At 38.4% G+C, this 14269-nt stretch overlaps 1 long non-coding RNA gene across 11 annotated transcripts in view; it reads left to right on the top strand.

Annotated features, from left to right (window-relative positions):
- The window catches only part of LOC116418440, a 149350-nt gene that overhangs the window by 77852 nt on the left and 57229 nt on the right, over nucleotides 1-14269 (top strand). For 8 of the 11 annotated variants that reach the window (XR_004228458.1, XR_004228460.1, XR_004228455.1 and 5 more), the window contains one exon: nucleotides 5968-6045. This is a non-coding gene — a long non-coding RNA (uncharacterized LOC116418440). The remainder of the gene's footprint in view (nucleotides 1-5967; nucleotides 6046-14269) is intronic. The other 3 variants (XR_004228453.1, XR_004228452.1, XR_004228456.1) reach the window with 1 other exon arrangement.

Below are 14269 nucleotides of genomic sequence, written 5' to 3'. Positions count from 1 at the left end.
TCTTTGTTATGATTGCATAGTATTCCATGAGGTATATATACCACATTTTCTTTATCCAGTCCACTACTGATAGGCATCTAGGTTGACTCCATGTCTTTGCTATTAGAGTCATCCTTTTTGATGGGTGCATCTTTTCAGGTAGGCATCCTCTTGAACAGTAAGCTTTCAAGATGATTTGAGCTTGTTGACTTTCCATGATGTCAGCTGGGCCACAGATATGTTAGCATCCATGCCTTGCCAAACTCTGGAAAGATGAGTTGCTTCAAAGAGCACATTCTCACTTTCCTCAGAGAGCCAGGCCAATGGGTGTATGTGCTCTCTCAGCAAACCTCCAGCCAGTCGTGGGAAGAAAGCAGCATACTCTCTGGCAAGGACTCCTCTACCCTATTCCATCCCGATAAATACAGTTTTGCTTTTGAGGCTTCTTTTGCTTACCTTGAGGCAGAGAAGGGCAAAGGGTGGGAGATGCCTTAGACTCATCTTTGCAGGTGAATACCTAAATCCCTTCAATTAAATCTGCCCTGATTATTCTTCTCAATGATTCTTTAGCTTTCACTTATGCATATAGTGGATGTGCATGCTGAACAAAGGTCTCATAACTGGTTTCACTCTCTCTGGGCAAGTCCTCTAGGGCAACAGTCCCGAACATTTTTGGCACCAGGGACTGTGGAAGACAATTTTTCCATGAACTGGGGTGTGAGGGAGGTATGGTTTGGGGATGAAACAGTTCCACCTCAGATCAGGTGTTAGTTTCCCCTAAGGAGCTCGCACCTGGATTGCTCATACACAGTTCACAGCAGTGTTTGTGTTCCTATGACAAACAAATGCCGCTGCTGATCTGACAGGAAGCAGAACTCAAGTGGTGGTAATGCTGGCTCTCCTGCCACTCACCTCCTGCTATGTGGCCTGGTTCCTAACAGGCCACAAACTGGTACTGGTCTGCAGCCTGGGGGTTGGGGACCCATGCTCTAGGTATCTAGCACCTCTTGTTAGAGAAAGAGGACAATTGTTATCCGTTGGCCTCAGCTGCAATTTCAAAAGAAGCACATTTTGGCATAACCACTTTTGTCCAAATATGTAGTTCTTTTTTTTTTTTTTATTTTTAGCTTTTGTGGGTACATAGTAGATATACACATTTATGGGTTACATGAGATACTTTGATATAGGTATGCAATGCATAATAATCACATCAGGGTAAATGGGGTACCCAACACCTCATTTATCATTTGTGTTACAGACAATCCAATTATAATAGCTCTTTTAGTTATTTTTAAATGTGCAATTAAATTATTTTTGACCATAGTCACTCTGTTCTGTTAGCAATTACTAGGTTTTACTCATTCTTTAACTATTTTTGTATCCATTGTAATTATTTCTTTGACTTCGATATTTTGCCAGCAATCAGGTCAGTGATCAAACAAAAGAAAGGAATTTCAGACAAATGAATTGACCCACGCAAAAGCATTAAGGATAGAAACAAAGTGGCTGTGGGATCCGTGGGATGTTAAGGCACCTGAAGCAGAGGACAATGTGAGATGAAGCACAAAGAGATGATGTTAGAAAAGGGTCATGTTGTGACTACCTTTTGTAGGATATTCAATTGTTTCCTAAAGGTCCATGTTTAAATCTGAGGCCTTCAGGACATTTTAGCAACCATCTCTTTCTTTTATAATTTCCTTAAGTTTCTATTTATTACTCCCTGGTGTCTAATTTTCTACCTTCACAAAAATTTCAGGAATCTGCTGTTATCTCTTTGGGTAATTGATAGCTAGAACATGTTTCTTTGCCTTCCACATCACTTCCTCTGATTTTTTCACAGATTCTGACTGCAACAAACTCCAAACCTCTTTTTCTGTATGGAAGAATTCAATGGTAGAGAAATTAAGAGGCTTTTCACGTTTTTCTAGGAAAATACTAAGAAGTGGATGAGGATATTGGAATTCTAATGATTGAATTGTTTTCCGTGTTGTGATAGGAATGTCACCCTCTAATGCTGCAATTTGTGTATACTTTTTGGTTAAAGTTCAGAGCAATATATATCAATATAGATGTTTTAAAGCTAAAAGATACTGGCGAAAAAGTGAGAGTACTTGCACCTGGCACACCATTGTTTTCAGAATGCTATACTGAACCTCGTTTTGTTGGATTTTCACAAGGATCACAGGAAGTGGGATTCCGACTACTACATATGGGGAAAGCCAGACACAGACAGGTAGAGTAAATTGGCTACATAGTGACAATGTCAGGACTATGATTCTAACCTCTCAATTCTCTTTTATATGTGGTGTTCTTTCCCTGAACACACTGAGGCTGGACAAGGAAACAGAAGAGATCAGAGGGAACAGAGAAAAGGGAGACAGTGAAGTGAGTCAAGGACAAGTGTAGCATGATGCCTGTCTTGCCTCACGCTACATGAATATCCTGGGTAGCTTAAGGCTGCAGGTGTCAGTTTTGGCCTAAAGGACACTGCTTGGGGAAATGACACAGTGCATCAATCCACAGAAGTTCCTCCTTAACTGAGACAACGGAGATGTTTTCCTAAACAGATCAGACATGTTTAGGGATATAATCCTGCAGGAATTTGTGGGAGCGTTTCAGGGGACTTGATGTCCTGGTGTGTGTGTGTGTGTGTTCTACAAATGGTATTTTGTATCTTTAAATGAATTCTTTTGTTTTGTAAATACTCCCAATATCATGGTTATATAAAATGAATTTTTCTCAGTGTCATTAGATAGAATAAAATGCCTCCTATTGTATGTTGTTGAAGAAAATGACATCTGGCATGCGATTTTTGTCTTTACTTTTCCTTTCCTACCTGTATGTTGGACTAAGTGATCCATAGCAGAGAAGGTACAAAATGATGTAATTTGGCTATCTTTTTGAGACCAAAATATTTGAGGATAGCACAACATAAATGGAGTTTATATTTTGATGACTTAATATTTGAATTACTCTTTAGATACTTACTTCTCACTGCATTTAACAGTCTCAGGGACCACGCAGACTTAGCATCTCACTCCAAGATTATGTGAGTGCATATTCTTTTATATTTATTTTGTAATTATTAGAATGCATATGGCCTGAGCAAATTTAACAAATTGTTTTTGTTGCTCCACTTATAAATGTCTGAAATCAAAAGTTTCATGAAGCTACTGTTCTATTAGCTCTTCTTAGTTATTATGCAAAGAAATGATATTTTATATACTGAGTGAGAATAAAAACTATTATAAAGCATTTTCAATATTTATGCCAAGCTTTTTTTCATGAAAAACGATTATGTCATCAATTTGCATCATTTTAGTAATTTTTATTGGCATATGATATAGTATCTTGGCTGAAATATAACAACAGATGGCTACAAATTTTTGAGTTATTGACTTATGCATATAGATATTTAAGAACAGGAAGGGAAAAGGGTTCTAGGACACTCATTCAAATGAATGCTAACAAGAATGGAGTTTTAAAAGGAAGGGACTTTAATCTCTTGACTGTCAAATATTAAGACAAAACTAACGAACTCCTGACAGGTTTGAGTAAATTGAGCAAGTAGCTTTGAGCACCTACAATCAGACAATGTTTTATTGGAACAGTCATTAGTCCAGGATTCATGCAGTAGGTGGGAAAATTGGTGGAGAAACCTCTGCATAGGATAGAGCCTTATGATAAGGGCCTCAAACATCTTGATGTTATTCTAAAGGCAATGAAGAGCCCCTGAGCCATGCAAACAGGGAATTAGAGAAGAGAGAGACTGGAGGTAGAAACATCATTAGTATATCCATACACTATTAGTGTAATAGTACTATAGTCTAGAACTCTAGGGAAGAGAAACCAAGAATTAGAAGAAAGGCAGAAACGTTGGACGTTTAAAGGATTGGGTGGGAGACACCAGAGTTGATAGGTACAGAATGTAGCAACTAATTAGTGGTAAATAGAAATATCAAAGTTAAATCTAAGTTTTCAAGTACCTGTAATTGGGAATATACTGATCATATTATAAAAGATAGAAGTCAAAGGAGGAAGCATTTGGGAAACATGGTGAGGTATGGGGTATTCATGTAAGGTTATCTAATAGGTGGGTAAAGTGTTATTTGTCTGGGACTTAATTAAGAAGATGAGGTATTAGGCATTATACATAATATACAGGATTAGGATATGTATTTGGGAATCATTTGGAGGCATTTGTGGTATTGTAAAAAAAAAAAAACAAAAAACAAAAAACAAAAGAAAACCACTAGACTTAAATAGTAGGGTTAAGTTTACACACTTTGCCACTTTCCAGCTTTGAGGCCCTGGGCAGGTCATTGCACCTGAGTCTCAGTTTTCTCTTTTCTGAAATAACGATAGGTTGTTGCAAGTATTAAAGGAAAGGTTATGTACATTTTGTAAGTGTCTAGACAAATACCAGGTACAATTATGCAGGGAAAGCTGATGGTGAATTTGTGAGAGGAGAGCAAATGAGATTGCCAAGGGAGTGAGTGCAGGGAGATAGGAAAGATTCTTTGGGAATGCTTACACCATAAGGGCTTGGGAAGGGGCTGCTGGCAGAAGAGAGAGACGGGAGTGTCAAGACTAAGCACGAGGTCAATAATGCCAAAAAGTATCCAGGAAGGATGGGAAGGAGTTTCCTGTTGAAAGGAACCCATCAAATTGGAAAATTTGCTGTTCACCAAATGCTGAACCCTTAGAAAAACAGTTTCAATGGTAGTGTGACAGCAGAAATCAAAGAGATAAATGAATGGGAGGGAACATGTCTCTCTGGTAGAACACCTTTGCCACTCAGCATCAGCATAGATCCTCAATGCATACAACAAGATCAAGATGTTCCTCTTCCTTGCTCTCTGGACTTTTATGTCTTGATACCCTCAGCAGTCGGGTAAAAGGTTTCAGGAGTGATGCTGGGAGGAGCAACAGAACAAAACCTTCATAACTACTTTAAGGATGTAGTACCTTATTTTTACCAAATGAGTTTGCAGTACCATTTATTTTGCCTTTACTATTGTATCTATAATTACATGAATGTTTCCTTTACTTCTCCATGTAAATAACCATACTAATAAATTTATAGGAGGCCAAAAGCCAAGGATAGAGTGCACTGCAATTGCCATTTGTCTCATTCCGATTCTTCACCAAATTCCTCTTTCTATTTTCTCCATGGCAGTAGTTCTTCATATTCTGGATAATAGTTTTTATAAACTGCCCAAGAGTAAATCTTTGAATACCTTGCAGTCTATGTGTATGTGTGGAAGTAGTGGTGGGGCTGGGACTGCATGTAGCTCTATCAGATTATCCACTCTACCTTCCTTGTAATGTTTCTGATTCTTCTCATAGAATGCTTTTCTTCTATTAAATCACAGTTTTAGTGAACCTGAAAGCAAAAAGTTACCTTCCTTTTTCCCAGCAAAATTGTATTCTAATGGAGGAAAATAAATTCTAGTTTTCAAAATTTCCATAAATGAAGATTAAAAAAAATTTCCACCTTAAAGTATGATTTTAGTAACACTTGCCATAAATACAGTTTAAACAGTCTGTGTTCTTGTGTTCTGTTCATAATGTTTTATGAAATATTTGGGGGTCTGGGTGCTTCCCACACAATGGCTGGGTTTGATTGCTTTGTGGGTGGCAGTCCAATAAGCACAAGTAAGGAGGATTTAACAAGGGAATTTTTATAACTTGCAACAAGTAAGGAGGACACTGGGAATAATTCCCCAAAGCAGTGCCTTTCTGAACAAAGGTGAAGACAGGGCTTTTATGAGGTCAGTTTGCTGAGTCATCCTATGCAGAGGCAGAATGAAGGCAGAGCAGGCACAATTGTCAGTGATGCTTCCACACGGTCGCATGTATAGAAAATGGAGAACAAGCTCCTCCCTGGGCAGGGTTTTTAGTACCATAAAGAGGAGAGTTTGCCAAAGTTCATCTCCAACTCAGGCATTCTGGGATTCAACTGTTTGTTTTGTTTTGTTTTTCCAGGGATGGGCTTCTTCCTGGACCCTTTTGAAATAACAAGAACTTCAAGATGCAGCAGTTACAAATGGGTACATTTTCACAGTATGTACTCCAAACCTCATGGACCCTGGGTTAGGAATCCCTCCTGAGACATTCCGTTTCTCATTCCTGAGGGTTTAGAGACAGAATTTATGCTTCTGTATCTATTTCATGCTGACCAGGTGTGTTGAGTACCCTGAAGTTAGAGGAGTGAAACTCTTGGGCTGCTGAGATCAAGTAAGTTTTTGGGTCACCTGGAGTTGTTCAAAGGGGCTGATATTGTTGCAATAAAGCTGGAGATGAAACTGAGTCTTGAAGACACAAAGTTTACTACTGCATTGGCCTCCCAGAGACTCCTGGCAATCCAGATCTTCTAGTGTTGGAGGATGCAACCTAATGGGTTTTTCTCGAGGATTGAGGTCTGGTTTTCCCTGCCCTCAGACACTACCCTCAGGATCTGATCCCAGCTTCCAAAAGATTTAAATATCAGGTTGATTATTATGTAGATGTATGATAATTGAGGTTTTCCTCTCAAAAAGCATCTCTCAAAAAACTCTCTAAGGTGTAGATCCAAAGTAAGCCAATGTGTGAGGGTGACCCAGTGGTTCCCTAGTGTAGTCCTATGAACTTCCCCAAAACTCTGATTGCATCACTTGGTGACCCTTCTGGGTGTTAGGTGAAGTAGCTGCTCCTTTTTTTAAAAGCTGATACTTGAGAAGAACTCACTCAGGTGGTCCAGGAGTGCATTGGTAAGAGCCTCTTCTGTTAAAATTTTCCCAGCCTAGCTGTCAAGACTGAGGGCTTCCAGATGTACCTAGGTCCTTTCCCACTTTGGAAAATGGCCCCTGAATCTAAAGATCTTAAACCTGTGTCCTTGGAAAAGTTGATCCTCATGGTTAATCTGGCTAGGAACAGATTGCTGTTTTACTGTGACAGGGATGCCTCCCAATCCTCCAGAGCACAGAGTGGCCAAGGATCAGGATTGCCAATTGCCATGATTGGAGTGTGTCTCAATCCTCCAGGGCACCAACTGGCAAAAGGTGGAAACTCAAACAAGAGGTGCATTGTGGTTAGTCTGGAGATCCTGTTGCTAGATTCAAAGATTTTTCCCTTTTAGTCAGTCCACAGGGTGAAGTCCACTTACCTCCCTGAAGGAGCACCAAACAAAAGGTCTGGACCACTGCTTCCACTCTTTTGGGCTAGATACAAGTGATGGCCTAGTGGGCTCTACCCCAAGACGAAGATCCTTAGGAATTGTACCCAACCCTCTCAGGCAACATGAGCAAGTTAGCTTGGCCAAGCTGCCGCTGTCCACTGCTTTGCCCCATAGCAAGCCTTTGTGAAGTTAGCGTTAGAACTGGAGTCTTTGTCTCATCTGGGTGGCCAGGGTTGTTACCCACACAATGAGTGTGTTTGATTGCTTGGTGGGTGATAGTCCAATGACCACAACAAAGAAAGATCTAACAAGGGGATTTTATTACTTGCAATAAATAAGGAGGGTACTGGGGATAATTCCCCAAAGTAGTTCCTTCCCAGTTAAAGGTTCAAACAAGACTTTTATTAGGCTAGTTAGCCTCTACCTCATGTGTAGAGGTGGAATAAAGGCAGAGCAGGCATAGTCTCCAATCATGCCTCTAGATGGTTGCATGTATGAAAAATGGAGAATAAGCTCCTCCATGGGCAGGGTTTTTAGTATGGTAATTGGGAGAATTTGCCAAAGTTTATCTCCAACTCAGGCATCTCTGAATCCAATCAGTTTTTGTTTTGCCAGGCATGGGCTTCTTTCTGGAATTTTCTGCAAGGGTAAGAACTCAAGGTTTAATAGTTACAAGTGGATACTTTTTCACAGTGTGTACTCCAAAACCTGGAGAAACTGGGTTACATGTGCTTTGAGAACCATGAGAAGTCAAATTTACCTTCATGTGGAGAAATTTGAATTTCTGTCGAATTTGTCTTTGGAATTTATGGATGAATTCCAAAGAGAAATTTATCCTGGTAATGTTAAAATATCTTATGCTAGGAATTGGCTTGTGATCATGTCAACATCCTAATAATGTTTATTAAGATTCTACACATGTTGGTAATCTTTACTGTGGTTAAGTGCCTTATAGTGTTGATTTTTGAAAATGTCCATTTTGCAGCGTAAGTCATATGCTGTTATAGTCTGTTAATATGCATGTTATAGTCTGTCCAATCACATGCATTATCACTAATTGATTTTTTTTAGTTAAGACAGATGATGTAATGCTAAAGAGATAAGATGGACTAACGCATGTGTCATCTCTGATAGTATATTATCTCTCCTTATCAAGTTTTACCTTTATAGTTAGATGGATTTGTGGCACGAATTAAAATGAAAGTGTTTTGCACATAATATTAGACTAGAGGAGGTGACCTAAGGGTTTTCATTTCAGATCCATCATGAACCAACCATGTATGTAACTTTGGGTGAATCACTCCATCTCCTCTGGCCTCACTTAGTTTTCTCAACTGTAGAAAGAAGGTTTGATTAGATTATCTCTAAGGGCCTTCTAAGTCTGTGATTCCAAGTTTTCTTTTCTTTAGAACACATGATTTTATGCATGCTTGTCTCTCTGAAAGAGTTCACAGTATGAGATTCAGGCCCTGTCACCTTGACACATTTGTGTTTGAGCTGGCTCCCTGGTGCTTGTGTCAGCTCTGGGCTTTTCTTCACAAAGAGTGCCTACAGGCTGAAGTACTCTCATCTCTCAAGTGTTTGAACATCCCCTGAATTTGTAATCAGTTTTTCTTTTTTTTAAGCACTAGTTCTCATTAAATGAATTAAGTCACCTCCAGTGGCTATGGACCCTTATGTTTCCTTATATACCCAGTGATCCTACAGGAGTCCCATTCAGATTGCTTCAATTCATGTAAACTTGCTCATTGTTCTACTGTGTCCATTTTTTAGCGTTATTTTCTTTGTCCAAAGAATATTGATATAGGAGGGTTGTGTTAATTAGGGTTCTCCAGAGAAACAGAGTCAATAGCATTTATATAGATAAATAAGAGAGGTTTTATTGTGGGAATTGACTCACATGATTATGGAGGCTGAGAAGTCCCACAATAATGCTGTCTGCAAGCGGGAGAACCAGAAAAGCTGGTAATGTGATTCTGAAGAAGGCTTAAGTAAGCAAATTCTTAAGACTGGAAAGCCTGAGGACCGAGAGCTTTGATGTCAGAGGGCAGGAGAAGATGGATGTCCCAGCTTCAAGAGAGAAAAAAAATTTGCCCTTAATTTGCCTTTTGTTCTATTTGGGTGCTCAGTGGATTGGGTGACACCCACCCATGTTGGTGAGGGTGAATCTTCTTTACTTAGTCTACTGATTCAAATGCTAATCTCTTCTTAAAACAGCCTCACAGGCACACCCAGAAATAAAGTTTCACCAGCAATCTGGGCATCCCTTAACCCAATCAAGCTGACACATAAACCACCACAAGGATGTTAATTCTTATGCAAAATGGCTTTATTCTTTGCCATCTCATCTTAATATTCTTTTGTTTAAAGGTTCATAGACCCTTCTACCCTCAGTCTTCCAAGGTCCTTCATCCTCTATTCATGACATTCAGGAGACTAATAAACTCACTTCTTCTCAAGGGATAGCTGTATTCCTTTCCTCTTTTAGCTGGCTTTGTCACAGAGGCACACCAGAGCCCAAGACCTTTTGCATACTCGCTTCTGCTGTAAGTGACCCACTCTCTTAGAGCACCTTGGGCTCTGTTATAATTAAGAGTCAATGCAGAAAGATCAGGTCAAGCAAGGGATTTCTAAATCCTTTTTCCATTACCCTGCCTTCACCTTTTGCCATTTTCATTGTCAATACCCATTAATTTTTGTACTCGTTCAGACTACAGCTCTTTTCCTGCTTCCCAAAGAAGCTGCCTCCTTTTCTTATACTCTCTTTTGCCTTTCAAGCCTTAATTATTGGGAAGAAACCAAGAAAAGACAATACCCATTGGATGCAAAGGAGATAGCTGTCCTTAGTCCTGTCATGGATTCCTCAGACATTCCCAGAAAAAAATCCTGTAAGTTCTATAAATCTCATAGTAGGTTTTGCCTTCTAAGTAAGCTCATGGTGAAGGCAATCCCATGTTTTAGTTATACTCTTTGGAATTTATGATGGTTAATTTTATGTGGCAACTTGACTGAGACAAAGGGTCCCCATATTAAATATTAATTCTGGGTGTGCTGTAAGGGTATTTACAGGTGATATTAACATTTGAATCAGTGGACTGAGTAAAGCAGATTGCCATCTCCAAGGGGGATGGGTACCATCCAATCTGTTGAAAGCTTGAATATGACAAAAGGAGGAGGAAGGGGGAATTGCTGTCTGCCATCGGCTTGATCTGGGATATCGGTCTTCTGCCCTCAACTGCGACTTACACCATCAGCCCTCTGGTATTGAGAACTACTACATCATTGCCTTTCCTGTGTCTCCAGCTTGCAGACAGCAGATCATGGGACTGCTCAACCTCCCCAATCACTTTGCCAATTCCTTACACTGTAATACCTTTTTTCTCTCTCTCTATCCGTCCATCCTCTTGGTTCTGTTTCTTTGGAGAACCTTAAGTAATAGAGTAGTCTTATTTTTATCTGATAGTTTGTGTTTGCCTCTTCTCCAATTTCATGGCCCAAACTTTGAACTGTTCTGGGCTTTAAGATTTATACTGATGTTTTCCCTTATGGAACTTTCCCCTACATCATAAACCATAAGGCATCTGCTTATAGTTTTGGTACAAATGTTGACGATTTATGCCTACCATCCCTTGATACCTTGCTTTGCCATAACAGGAATTGACATCTGTATTTGTTAATTGTAGGCAGGACATTAGCTGGGTCCCTGGGCTCATCTGTCTTAGGTGCCTTGCTGGCCAGATCTGTTTTGTGACAATGACAATGAGCTAAGAAAGGCAGCTGTTTGTAAGCTGGTGATAGATTTCCTTAGGAACTTCCAAAGGGTACCACAAAGAAGGTAAAAAGTTCAGTGGAGGTTTTACCTTCAAGAGTAGCTCATTGTAAAGTCTTTTATATGTCTAAATTACATGCTCAAAGAGAAAAGTTGGTAACTTTCCCTCCTTTGCTTGCAACATATTAGCTGAAATAACACTAACTTCTTTGTCAGACGGAATCTATCTTTTCTGTGTTTCTTTCTTTATCAGAACATGCATCTCTGATGGGCAAGGGAAATACATGTATGCTAGTGTTCAGACACTATAAACGAACAGCAAATGTTTCTAAATGCGTGTTTAGGCAATATGGTCTCTAATGTCACTTAAAATTTGTAATGTTTTCTTAGGCTTTAGAGAGAGAAAAGAAACATGTGCAAGTGATATGTTTTGGATTTGTGTCCCCACTCAAATCTCATGTCAAATTGTAACCCCCAGTGTTGGAGCAGGGGCCTGGTAGGAGGTAATTGGATCACAGAGGCAGATTTTCCCCTTGCTGTTCTTGTAATAGTGAGTTCTCATGAGATCTGCTTGTTTAAAAGTGTGTAGCACCTCCCCCTGCTCTTTTTTCCTCCTGTTTTGTTCATGTAAAATGTGCCTCCTTCATCTTGGTTTTTTGCCATGTGTAAGTTTCCTGAGGCCTCCCCAGTCATACTTAATGTATAGCTTGTGGAATTGTGAGTCATTTAAACTTCTTTTCTTTAAAATTACCCAGTCTCAGGTAGTTCTTTATAGCAATGCAAGAATGAACTAATACAGAAGGTAATAGAAGTAGCCCATAGGGCAATATCAAACCATTCATCTCCTTCATATTAGATGAGTCTAGGCTCCCAGAAAGCCCAATGGCAAACTCTAGAAAAATATATCTTCCTTAACTGTGTGAATTCAACCTCTACAGAGGATTTAGGAGTCTGAAAACAAACTGAATCCCCCCCTGGGCTCCACAAAACATTTTCCTTGGGACCCATGGAGAGTTAGAACTTTATAAGGCTGGTCAGTGAGATTTCCTAAATGTGAACCTCTGACTTGGCCAGACAGAACATGGAATTATCTTAAGTCTTATTACAAGTAGCCTAGAATTAGTATGCTTCTGTGACATATACTACACATAAACAGCTTAAATGGAGTGGTGCTCTGATCTGTTCCTCTTTTGATCACCTCCAAACTTGAGCCATGTGTGGACATATCTCAGATTGCAAAGAAAGCAGGCTTATTACATTCAGTACAAAGAACAACTAACAGAGAAAGAACCACTGTAAGATAGATGTGTACTGAATAATTCCCAGAACTTAGAAAGGATTGGGAGACATTTGAATCTGATCAGCCAGAGTAGAGAGACTTGGATGAACCTGGAAGTCTTAGTAAACACAACAGAAGGATTACCTTTTCATTTTTTATTTATTTTTATTTTATTTTTTCGGTAGCAGGGCTAATTCCTACAGTGGTATCCTAGGTCCACCTTTAAAAACCTTAAAATAAGTCTTAAAAATATCAAGCTGAAATCTGTCTGCCAAAAAATAAATTAAAAAAACAAAAAACACAAAAGAAAACCCAAATGCAGAGCAATAAACCAACACTTAATCCTCTTTAAAAGCAGATAACAAAATCCTGACACACCATAACATGAAATGTATAATTTCTATTGTACAATACAAAGTTATTAGATATGCAAGAAGCAGGAAAATATGACCTTATCACGAGGAGAAAGCACATTAATAGAAACAGACCCAGGAATAACAGAGATTATGGAATTATCGAACAAGGACTTTAAAACAATATTATAAAAATATTTAAAGATTTAAAGGAAATTATGTATAGGAGAAAGAGAAGATATAAAAAATAACCAGTGGAACTTCTGAAGTGGAAAAACACAGTACTTGAAATAGAAAATTCATCGGCCTTGCGTAACAGTAGATGAGATACTGGAGAAAAATAGATAAATGAACTTAAAGAGCAATCAAAATAATTTAAATCAAAAGACACATACAAAGACACAAGCTGAAAAACAATGTGAAGAGTCTCAGTGACCTGTGTGACAATGTCAAACGATCTAACATACATGAAATCTGTGTTCCAGAAATAGAGAGTGGCAGAAAAATAAAGAAATAATGAGCAAAATTACCCTTATTGATTAAAAGTATGTTCTGGAACTCTGCGAAGTTAAAAGATAAATACACACCCAAAACCCATACCAGGACACATCAGAATCAAATGGCTGAAATTCAGTGATAAAGAGAAAACATCAAAAGCAGCCAGAGAGGGGAGAAAGACTTTTTATAAAGAGAAGCAAAGATAGGAATTATCACTGACTTCTCATCAGAAACAATGCAAGCCAGAAAATAATGTAATAGTATTCAAACTAGAATTCCATATCGTGCACAAATATCCTTTATAAAAGAAGGCAAAAGAAAGGAGACATTTTAGAAAAGCAAATTATGAGAGAATTCATTGGTAGCAGACCTGTATTACAAGAAACATTTTAAAACGTTCTTTTCATAAGAGAAAAATAATACCAGATGAAAACTTGGATCTACCAAAGAGTTGAAGAGTAACATCATAAATATGTGAATAAATGTAAAAAGACTTTTCTTCACAAGCTTTTGTTTTTTAAAATATAATGAATTGCTTAATTCAAAAATATGTATTGTGCAGTATATACAAAATGTGGAAATAAAATCTGTAACAACTGCGCAAATGTTAGTGGAATGGTGTGATGGGGTTATGGAATATGCTGTTGCAAGATTCTTATACTCAGTATATATGAAGAGATATGATATTAATGAAGGAAGACTATCATGAGTTCAAAATGAATCTTATAAATCCTAGAAAAATAAATACTGATGTAACAAACTAGTAATTTTTCCTCAAGAGGAAATTGTTTAGATGTATAGTTGATGAAGCCACTTAAAAATAAGTTGTATAGCTAATATTAAATGTACTAAATTAACATGCTACTCGCCTCACAAACACTAACAAAGAAGAGTAGAAGGAATAAGAAACACGCAATGGCCTTTCTTTGCTCTATGAATTTGGAATTCTGCTGAGAGAGAGTTTATCTTCTGTGGACTTTTTGAGAAAGTTGTTAAAAAGAATGGGAAGGGAGAAGAAATATTTCTTCATATTATAAGGGTGCATCTGAAGATGGAGAGCATGTTTGTGGTTACATTAGTCCACATAGTTGTGCATTTTTCTCCAGCAGTGATTAGCCATTTGAAGGGTAGGGAAGTCAGGTGATTAAACTGATATAAGACTAGCATGTTGGATAGAAAGAATGTAATAAAATTGTGGGAATATATGAGTTCAAATGATGGGTGAGATCTAA

Source organism: Piliocolobus tephrosceles, chromosome 14, assembly GCF_002776525.5.
Source record: "Piliocolobus tephrosceles isolate RC106 chromosome 14, ASM277652v3, whole genome shotgun sequence".
NCBI classification, from domain to species: domain Eukaryota; kingdom Metazoa; phylum Chordata; class Mammalia; order Primates; family Cercopithecidae; genus Piliocolobus; species Piliocolobus tephrosceles.
Note: the sequence above shows the minus strand (reverse complement) of the source record. Positions and strands in the feature narration are given on the sequence as shown.